At 49.6% G+C, this 10992-nt stretch overlaps 1 long non-coding RNA gene across 1 annotated transcript in view; it reads left to right on the top strand.

Annotated features, from left to right (window-relative positions):
* The first annotated feature begins 3139 nt into the window (after nucleotides 1-3139).
* Nucleotides 3140-10992, top strand: part of LOC112959574 — a 35002-nt gene continuing 27149 nt past the window's right edge. The window contains exons 1-2 of the long non-coding RNA XR_003251636.1: nucleotides 3140-3194; nucleotides 5873-6013. This is a non-coding gene — a long non-coding RNA (uncharacterized LOC112959574). The remainder of the gene's footprint in view (nucleotides 3195-5872; nucleotides 6014-10992) is intronic.

Here is a 10992-nt window from a genome sequence, read left to right as displayed (position 1 = left end):
AGGTGGGGGAGCTTCAGCTCGACGCTGCTGCCTGCTCAGAGCAGATGGTTTATATTAAAGTAAAATGAAATTGCAAACTGGCGCTATTAACAAGTACATTTTAAGCATCACTGATTCCATCATATTCTTCAAACTGAAATAACTAAGCGTGTGCATTGATATGCACCACATCTGGTTCCCAGCAGAAGGGGAGRGTGGTCAGGCCTACTAGGAGCTGCATTAAATATTACTTACAGGCATGCCAACAGAGAGAGGCAGCTGGAACGCAGCGTCATTTGTTTGCAAATCCTAGGTCCCTGGTGGTTTTGCATTCTCTGTCCGAACTAACACCCATTTTGAAGTGGAAATGCCAGGAGGCCAGGCCCTGTTGCCAGCTACGCTCTGGGCACCAGGCTGCTGAGCCCAGCAGCTGCTTCTGCTTGGGCGACTGGCTCCTTGCCCATCTCTTACATCTTTACATCACACCTTTGCTGTTTCCCTTTAAGAGTGGGATCCTCCCTGAGAAAAGGGACCAAGCACTAACTCCTAAAGCAAGTGCTCGGCACCATTAGGCAGCAGCTGGCGTGGGCMGTGCCAGGACAGGACTCACTCGTGTCACAGTGAGGACTCGTTGGGCCTCGGTGGTGCCAGGGGCCAAACAGAGCAAAGCTGCTGCAGACAGTGAGGCTGGGAGAGTAGGAGGAGATCAGTTTTTTAGAGCTGCCATGCAGTTTGGCCCCACCTTTGATCTGCAAACACTTCGTTCCTCAAGGTCTCTTCTCCAAATTTAAATACTGAGGATGTCCTCAGGGGCCCTGTGGGGCTGCACGCAGGAGCAGCCCGCTGAGAGCCTGCAGCACTGCAACCAATGCAGGTGCAGGGACAGAGCAAGGGAGAGCCAGTGCTGCGGAGGAGGCCAGTGCTGGCAGCTTGACCCAGATCCAGCTGCTGCTTCAGCCTCCGCAGAGTGAGAAAGCAGGCGGTTATTTCCAGGTCAGCAGACAGGAGAGGAAGGAATGAAGCACAGGCTTGCACAACGACCCTCCTTCCGTGAGCACGGAGAAGCCTTGAAGGATCATAAAGCAAAGCCTAGTTCTGCCCTGAATCCCGCAAAATGTAAAGCTCGTTCAAGCCCCAGGCATCCTAGGTTGTTGTTCACTATAAAAAGGCTGTGCRAGCTCCTCACCTCCAGCACACCATGCTGGGACTATTCTCAGATGCTTTGGAAGGCAAAAATTAACTTCAGAGCAGTGTGGCAAGCCTTTTATGTCTCCACAGTCTGATTTGGCAGGGTGCTAGAAGTTGCCAGCAGTTTGCTGGGCTGCTGCAGGTAGAGCTCTTAGCATCTAACAGATTTTGTCTCCCGTTTCCCAGAGCAGACAGGAGAAAACACGGGCTGTCATCTTCCTTCCTCGCCCAGGCCCAGCCAGAGCACTAAGGCGGCCTGGTAACAGCAAGAGCAGGATATGACTTTGTCCTTGTATGTCCAAGTTGGTACTAGGAGTGTGCTGGGAAAGCAGTGGCCGGAGCAGTTAAAAGGAGAAGGAGAGAGACTGAGAGAAGCGCAGAGCTGTCACAGATGATTCACAAAGGCTATTGAGAAGCTCAGGCAAGGAAAATGGCAGAGAATCCAGATTCTGCTAGGATGGCAGAAGAGCGATGAGGTGATCCATGCTCTTGCACCCCTAGACCATGATTTCCACCACAAACACCTGCTGGACACTGGTGAGCTGAAAACCTAACCATAATGATGTCATTTGTCTTTTCTTGGAGAGCTAATTGGACATTTATACAGCTGGTGTTGAGAGTGGTTGATGTTTTCTCCATGTGCTCTGTAGTGGAAGAGACTGAGACCTGAGGCCCAGCCTTCCCCAAAATGCTTACGGTGCCCTGATCTCCCCAGGCACTTGTGGAGACAGTAAATCACTGGCACAGGTRCCCATCCATCTCCCGGTAGGTAGGGTTCTCCCTGCTATTAGAAAACAATCCTAAAATTAGAGAGGCAGAAAAATGAGTGGGTTTATGTGAACAAATGCKAAGGTGGAGCTGCCAGCCCTGCTGGGAGTCAGTGCTCCGTGGCAGATGCTCCGAGCAATAAGAAGCACCTGCCTGGCATGGCTTGGGCAGCAGATGCTCCCCTAAATTCGTTCCTCCTCCTCCTCTGCCTGTCTTCATTCTCTAATGACTCTCCCGTCACCCAGATGAGCTCCTGGGCACGTCACCTTGCTGAGCAACGTTCACCTCTTTGGGGGGAGCGGCTCACACCAAGGGCACTTGGAAAGCACGGACGGAAACGTAGTGAATGCTGCTTGAGAGAGGATTTTGCTATTGTGTTAAAATGCTTACCGCAAGGGTATCAATTTTGATGTCTGTAAACACCAGAGCACAGCAGCCCAGTGCCACCAAAATATTCCATCCCACCCTTATTTGAAAAGGAAGGCTCCAATTTTCCATTTCAAAACAATCTTCTTGCTGCAATTATTWTATTAAAGAAGTACACAATTTGGCAGGTGTAGCACACTGAAATGAAGTATTTCTGTTCACKGCCAGCTCATTTTATTCTGGGAAATCCTGATGGGAAGGATGCACGTTGATGTTTCAGGGAGGGAGGATCATTCTAAAACTGCGCAGTTCCCTCAGAAGGGGGCCGGGGACCCCTTGCCTTGTCCCCGCGGGTGCAAACCGTGCTCCCCATTGTGGCACCTCTGCTTTGAGCTTTCACCGCAGCCCGCCGCGGCTCCCCGCGCGGACCGCCTTCCTGAGGCCTCTCCCGCCGCCGCTATTTTCGGTGTCCCCTGGCCTTTGGAGACTGTTGTAAATAAAAAGATTTTGACACTGCCTCGCGCGGCTCCTTCGCCTTCCGCTGCGGCGAGTGCGCGAGCCCGCGGTGACCGTTGGGCACGGAGGGGGGCGGAGCGCGCGAGCCCGCGGTGACCGTTGGGCACGGAGGGAGGGCGGGGCGCGCGAGCCCGCGGTGACCGTTGGGCACGGAGGGGGGCGGGGCGCGCGCACCCGCGGTGACCGTTGGGCGCGGAGAGGGCGCCGCCGCGCGACGCGCCCGAGCCCCTCAGGAGGCGCCGGGAGCCGCCGGGTCGGGTGGAGGCGTCGCCCTGGGCGCTGGTTGCTCCGGGGCAGCTCCCGTCGCGTCTCGCAGATGATCTATGCGCAGGAACGGTGTGTAAATCCCACGCTGACACTCAGCCTCGCAGCCCCAGGTGAACAGGGCTTGTCCGTCGGGCACTCTCGGGGTTTTTCTCGCCCCCGTGGGCACACGTCTTGCCCCTCAGCTCTTCTCTCACACGTGCTCCTCTCTCCTTATCTTCCTCCCTCCCTAAATACCCTGCCCCACGCGCTGTGTTGGCGAGGGGCTGCAGTGCCATGCGGGCTCCTTGCCTGCCTTTGTGCAGATGGAGACGTTGCTGGGCACTGAGCGGGGACCTCAGCTCAGCCCACGGCTTTCTGTGTACCTCAGATATCCTGGGTGTTCCCAGATCTCCAGGAACACTCTTCCCTTGCAAGGAACATCCGGCTCTCTGGGAGAAGGTGACTCACTCTCTTCCTTCCCCAGCGATTTGTGCCCTTGCAGCTGAGTCCCTTGGCAGTCCCAGCAGTGCAGGGGCCGTGAGCAGGGATCTGGCAGACCTGGGTGCGCGTTACGCGGCCCTTGTGCCCACCCCAGAGCTGCAGAGTGGTGCTGATGGAGTGGATGGGTGCCAGGGTTTTCTTTGKTGCAAACCAGTGGGGGAAACAAAGTGAGCTCTGAGCAGCAGGAGCTTGGAAGGTCTGTGCATCTGGTTTTTGATTGTGTTTTTTTTTTTTTTTTCTTTGTGTTTCTTTCTTCCTCAACTTAGGGGAAATTTATTGCCCTCAGAGCTCAGCATGGAGTCACATTCTAGCCAGCTGCACACAACAAGCATTAGGAAAGGCCAGGCAGTCTGGCAGCRGGAGCGTTAGCAGCTAGGCCGGTGACTTGGCAGGTAGCAAGGTAGAGAAGAAGAGCCTAGATGAGAACATGGCTTAATGCATGTTGGACAGGGGTGACCAAGGCTGCCAGCGGCCCAAGTCTGAAGGCAGCTTTGAAGCAGAGAAGCCCTTCTGCAGGGTGGAGCTGCGCGTTTGTGCGTTTCAGACGTTTCAGTCCAGGGGAGCCATCTGCCTGCCGCTAAAGCGCAGCCGCTGCTGGTAAACAGCAGCTCAGGATGGGAAGGGGAGGAGGTTGAATTAAATTACAAATGGGTTCTGATTTAGGCAGGCGGTAGGAATGTCCTCCATCCTAACAAAAGGCGACTTCTGCTGGGTCGCTTCTTCTCTCAGTGGAAGTCCTCCCCAGGATGGKGGTCAGGACACCTAGCCTGTGAAGGGCTGTGTTGAAACATGGCCCCAACAGTGCTGGGGCTCAGGTGGTTTGGTGGCGAGAAGAGGAGCTCTTGCTACCTCATGGCTTTTTCATGTTAACGTTTGTATGTACTTGATTGTGTTCGCCTTAGCTACACACACTCATGCAGATGTCTTGCTAACCATCCCCAATGAGCCCTGATTTTTTTGTGGGGATGCAGGTGATGGAGATGGGATGCTAACAAATATCTCACCCCTGGCTGTGATTGTTTGAAGTTATTTCCTAAATGGACAGAACCACAGATTAGGGAAGGGATGGCACCCTTCACAGCCTGGTGTAGGGAAAACCCAGGCTCTGTGGTTAACACAGCCAAGGAGTACATGTGCCTTATTTSTTTGCTTCCTTTTGCTTCTCTATATTTTGGGGCTTTGTTTGTTTTGAGGTAAAGGTCAGTAGAGCTAATGCCCTTTCAACTGAGTGAGGGTGACTGCAAGGGAAGGTTACCATGGCTGCTGCACTAGTACTCCTGTACTTGCCTTCCCAGCTCATGGCCTTTGTCACGCTCAGCTTTTCTGGTGGATGAAGGGTCCTGTGTTGTTGGGCACAACTCAAGATTTGGGTCTTTTCTCTTGAACTTGCCCCCCTGCCCATCAGCTGCTTTGTGCAGGTCCAGGGAACTCTTCCCAAGGGCTGGTAACCTGGTCTTTGCTTAAGCCCTTTGCAGACTAGCAAAGGAGAAGGAAGAAGCCTGCAAACTGATTAAGCATCAGCACTCAAGCTGATTGCCTGCAACYGTCTGCCTGAGGGTGGACCCGGCTTCTCTCTCTGTGTCAAGCACTGCTTGTCAGGATGGCTCCATGCTGTGGGAGAATGATGAAAAGCTCAAGGTGTCCCTTGGCAGTGTTCAAGAGCATGATGAGTTTGTTGTTGCCTGCCACATCTGCTCTGCTTTGCTTCAAGGAGTTTGTTTGACGGCCAATATTGTCTTGTCACTGGAGAGAGAGCAGCAGTGGCTCATCTCCTTGCACGTTGCCTGAGCTTGTGGTTGTCTCTTCAACAGGATGCAGCCCAGAAGTGCTAACGCATCTTCCACCTGTGGGTTTTTCTTTACAGCTCTTTGTTTTTGGATAGGAGAAACTTCTGGCTGGAGTGATTCCTTGCTAAGCTGAAAGGCTATGAGGAGATGCGGAGAAACTGCATTGACAAGGTGGTGCTTTGTGCATGTTTGGTACCTGCTTTTTATCTTTACACTGAGGTGAGGTACTCAGTTGTAGTGACACTGTGCTGCTGGCAGACAGCTGAAATAGTCTGGCAGTCTGAGGGAACTCACAGATACCAGGGCAGACTTTTGGGTTTTTGCCTTGAACTATTTTCCTTCTTGGCCAGAAAGGCATGTTGATGGCTCCCGGGCAACCCAAGGCTGCCCTGTGAAGGTATTCCACCCTTACTAACGCTAAGCAGTCTTGTAAAAACCTGAGATCAGAGAAKACCTGTAAATGGCACAGGAAACACCAGGTTAGAGCCACCTAGCTGAGCCTTTAATCCTGTCTTCCCTAGGTTAACGGTGTATGTTCCTGGAGAAGTGTACCAGGGCTTTCTGCAAAGTTTTCCCTCATGCTCTTTGATCTACTGAGGCAGTTTCTAACAAAGCTGGCCGCAGGAGAGCCAATGCAGCTCCGTCCTGTCACTTGGAGACAGGTAAATTTTTWAAATTATTATTATTMTTTTTTATTATTATTTGTTTTTTCCTTCTGACAGCACCACTACTCTGACCCTGTTCCTTTTCAACTGAGAAAGCTGCTGTAACCTGCTGGGCCTTGTAACATCTTGCAGAGCAGCCAGTTCTTTGTGCGCTTTGCAGTCACTAGTTGTGCTCTGAGGGCCCCCCAATGAGGTTAACGGGGTGCCTGGGGAGGATGTGGCAGGTCATGGGGTGAAGCTGTGGCTGCTCTGCAGCCTCGCTCCAGCTCTTATACCCTTGTTGTGTTTTAAGGGCCTGGCAGGAGGTGGGCAGGTACCACTTGGACRAGGGTTGCCTTGATGGTTGCTGCCACCGAGCTCCTGGGTCTAACTGAGGAAGAACCTGGCCACAAAAGGCTGGTGGTGGCTAGCTGGTAACTGTGTGTTCAGCAGCCTGCAGTGCCATTTATTAGCACTTAAGACGTGCTGTCTCTGCTCCAAATGGAGTGTTTACAGCAGTGACATGAACAGCTGTCCCAGTCAGCCGGATCATAACAAATGGGAGCTCCGGCTGGAATGCTGTTGTGCTGCAAGGGGGCAATACATCTTACCACTAAACAATGAAGCTCATGATGGATGGTGACAAGGCTCTCTGCTGTCTTGCTTGRTGATCACACTGGGAAATAAACATAAAACCTAAGATGTTCCCAGGGATCTAGGCAAGGCCTCGCGTTGCACCCAGGAAGAAACGGCTTTGAATTTCCCTGGTGCCTTTACTGCTAGAGTCCTTGCATCCAGGCAAGCGCATGTGCGGCCTTCTCTCCGTGCTGGATGCTCTGGGAGGGATACAGGGGTACGGGAAGGAAATCGGGGAAAAAGAGGAGGAGCAGGAGCTGGTAAAGGAGTCATTGCAGAAATAAATATGAACTCAAGGAATGAGCCCTAGAGGAGCTGTAGAGAAATGCTAGCTTAAACACAGTGTATGACTCAAGTTTCAYATGCACACATTCACCCACGTGTCCTTTCCTTCACACTGTTTTTGAAAGCTGCCGGCACAAGGGCTACTGCATTTTCTCTTCTCTCCTACCCCAAGGGATATTTTAAATGGGAACTGGAAATGATCAGAGCAGGTGGTGCTGTGATTTCACAGAAGAATAAATATATCTTATAGCATAAGTGGGGCAAGCAGACTGAGGGGAACTGGCCATTTCTTTCCAGGCTATGCAAGCAGAAGTGCCAGGGCACGAGATACAGCATGATGGAGCTGAAAAGAACTGAGGATTGGCACAGGATATTTGGAGTGACACTGCCAGCATTGGGAAGCCAATTAAAGCTTATTTAAAATATTAGCATATCAGCAGGCAGAAATTCTTCCAACTGGATTGGTTTCACTAGGGGAGCAGGGAATGGAGCCAATGTTCAGCTGGCAATTTTTCTTTCTGCGCAGTTGCATTTGTCACCTGGCCTGCCAGGGCCCTGCTGGCATCTGTGGAAGGACAGCGTCGGAGGGGCTGGATGCATCCCCAGGGGAAAGTGTTTCCAGCATCAAGCTCCTGCTGCACAAGCTGTGGCAACAAATGGGGAGGGAGGTGTTAACTCTCAGCTAGGAGCTGCAAAAGCAAAGAACAAAACAGCTCTGTTTGGGTGTGCATGTATGGGGTGGCTGAAGGAGTGGGAAGATCTTAAAAATCCCAGCTTTCCTTTCCTGGCAAGTTCTTCCCAGTTTATATTTGGTGCCTCTCTAGCAGGGAGTTAGGGAGGACTGTCTGGTGAAGGGCTTTGCTGGGTAGGGAGAAGGAGGGAGTTGTCAGCCAGGCAAATGCAAGGATGGGCTTAAGTGGAGCACTAATGGGAGAGGGAGGGCTGGACATCGCAGCTCTCTATTTCAGCAGAGACCAGGCTTTGTGTGCAAGCCAGCTCTACCTAGGCACAGGGGTGGTTGGTCCCTGTCCTGGGAGCTCTCCCTGTGCTGGTCCCTGCCTCTTGGCCCCATCTCAGGCTTTTCACATGGAGTTCACATGTAATTCCATGGTGTTTTTCTCTTGAAGTTGTACCAAAAACGGGAGTCTTATTTTGAAGGATTTGCTTAACATCTGACTGCAACCAAAATTATCCTGCTCCCTTTTCCTTCTCTTGAGGGTCTGGTGCACTTGGAGCATTTCTCTCRTGAACAGCAAGGCCAAGATACTGATTTACAATAAGTCTGTGCCCTGTCATCCTCTTGCACCACCAGTCCCCAGGACTGCAAGGTGCAAACCACAGTTTCCTCAGCTGCCCTTGCTCTTTGAATCAATTAAATTCTAAATTCTGTATGCTTGTACTTCTGTAGGTAGATACCAATATTTGAAAAATACTGACATTTTACCCAGTTCCCATGAGAAGGAGAAACTGCATGGGCTTGATCTGTGAGTGGTTGTGGATGAGTGTCCCTGCAAATCCTGAGCAGGTGCCTGGGGGAGGAGAGGAATGGAAGAGTGTTGCACGAGAGATTAAGGCTGCAGATCCAGCTCAAAGAAAGAATTAAATCTAGTCAATTGACTAGATATTAATCTTTTGTGGATAAGGTACATGCTATTACAAGAAAATAATGTGAAGGTCTATGCACTGCAGCACTGTATGTATTGAAGTTGACAGGAAACTTTTTCAATGTCTCTTGACTGTCTGCAAAAAAAAAAATGCAACTTTGTCCACAGACTTTGATAGTCATTTCCTGCTAATGCTTTAGCTGGTGAGAAGCTGTCACTCAAATATTTGCTGAGAGAGAGAAGTTCTTCCTTGCACAGTGTTAGCTCAAAGTGTGCTGGTCTGAGTCCCTGCCAAGGAGATGCCGGGAAGGTGTGTGCGAGGTCGCCTGGGCTCGTGGTGGTTTCTGCACTCGGAGGAATTTTGCCTCTGAAAATGCGAGTGTGGTTGAAACCAATTTTATTTGAGAACRTGAATAGACACTCAAAGAACCATTTTTTCCTCTCCCCATGACTTCTCTTCCTCTAATTACCAGGATGAATGCRTAAAGGCTCACATAGAAGTGTTCACAAGAGTGGGTTTACTCTGATTTTACTCTTGTTCTTGGTATAAAAGGCATCTTAAGTGGGTTTTAATATTTTCTCAAAAAGAGATGTGGATTATGAAGCTTTAGACATAACTTGCATTTGGAAAAGCCAATTAATATTTTGTTATATATAATTTTTATAAGTTAACATTTTACAGATAATTTACAGTGCTCATGTCATTAGGCAAATGGCATTTAAATCGATTTCGAATTAGTGGGTTAATGATTTCCCACAGGTATCACTTCACTGGGCAACATGCAAGATGCTTTTTCCAATAAAGGGTAGGGGTGCAGAGGTAAATTCCTGCCTCTGTAATTGAGGCAATAATTGGAGTGGTGGTCACATCCAAATGCAATATYGATCTGCAGAAAGTGCTGACTGTCCTCAGCGCTGTGGCTAGGAGGGAGTAAGAAGGACTCTCAAAGACTGCAGTCTTTGCATATTTCTTGTGTAATAATTTCAGTTCGGTTTATGTTGAAACTCCAGGTGGTATGTTAAGATAGCCAATTGATTCTGTATTGTTAAATAATCTTGTGGTTTAGAGCCCTAAAGCTATTCATCTTGAGTTCTAATTATAGCTATAAGGGAGCATCTTTCATCTTACACCTTACCTTACCTTACCACGTCCCAAAATCTGTTAAAGAAAAAAGGAGGTGGGGGTGTCCTGCTTGCAAAGCAAGTATTTGGAGAATAGGCTGCTGGCTCCTTCATGTTAGCACAGGGAACTAAGGTTAAAGTCTGAAGATGCTAGTGGAAAGGAATGAATATTTCAACCTGGTCAACCTTTAGTTTCCTAGTGGTCCAAACTAGTATCTTGTGGCAAATCTAGGGTGGCTGCACCGGCTCACTTAACATTTCTGCAGCTGATAATATCAGCTTTTCATGTGTCATCATCCTGATACTAGGGGTATAAAAGATGCTGCTGATTTCCTCCTCTAAGGAATGGGGAATTATTGTCCTTTTTGGCGTTCCTGTTGTCCTTCAGGAGTACCTGAGAGGGAGAGGGCCACTTGCACCAAGGTGTTGGGCTGCAGAGAGGGGACTTCATTCATTCATACAGCGCTTCTGCAAGTGCTGCTTTTTGCTGGCCCATGTCGTAGGACCAGGTACCATTGCAGAATGGTGATATACAAAGATGACGATCTAAACTGGCACCCTGGAGCAGTGCCCCAGGCGGTGTCACTCCATGTCACCCACAGGCCAGCGCTGGGCCGGGAAGCACTGGGTTTTCAGCACAGCTCACACTAATGCAGGAATTGAGCAGCTGTGGAAATGGGTGGTGGTGTTTGTGGAGCGCCGTCTCCCTGTGGCTGGCTGTTTGCACAAACTCTATTGCTTCCAAGCTTTGTGTTACAGAGTTATGTTCCTCTTGTATTAAAAATTAATGTTGGATGAAAAGATCCATGGATTGAAACTCAGTGAGAATTTCCCCCTGCATGCACATACACACCTCATTTAGATGCACCTTTCCTGGGAACGCCAGCTGATGACCCAAATCATGGGAGTTAAGGTTTATAATTACCTTCTATCAGCACTGCTTAGGAAATGGAAAGGTGCCCTCAAATAAGGGATGATACCTCTAAAGATGAAATTTATACCAGCTGAGAAGTCATTATTGTATCCCTTAGCATCCAGAGTGCTCCAGGGGTGTTGAAAAGGCTTTAAACAGATAGATTTATGGGAAAATATCTGCTCACAATATGTTATTCGGGCTTCAAGGATGCAGAAAAAATTGTATCGCTTTTTGCACAGAGCTACTTCTGTCAGTACACAATTCAGCTCATAATTACAGTCTTTCATCTTATTAGCATATGTAAGAGTTTCTGTAAGTTTTATCCAAACACTCTTAATTCATTAGGTGTTCTCTTTGCAACTCTTGTGCCCTGGGACATAAGGAATACTCTGTGCTTGTTTTTTATGTAAATTAGACCTTAAAGATGTGCATAA

This window comes from Nothoprocta perdicaria, unplaced genomic scaffold (assembly GCF_003342845.1).
Source record: "Nothoprocta perdicaria isolate Ctin4 unplaced genomic scaffold, notPer1 scaffold_117, whole genome shotgun sequence".
In the NCBI taxonomy this organism is placed as follows: Eukaryota; Metazoa; Chordata; class Aves; order Tinamiformes; family Tinamidae; genus Nothoprocta; species Nothoprocta perdicaria.
Note: the sequence above shows the minus strand (reverse complement) of the source record. Positions and strands in the feature narration are given on the sequence as shown.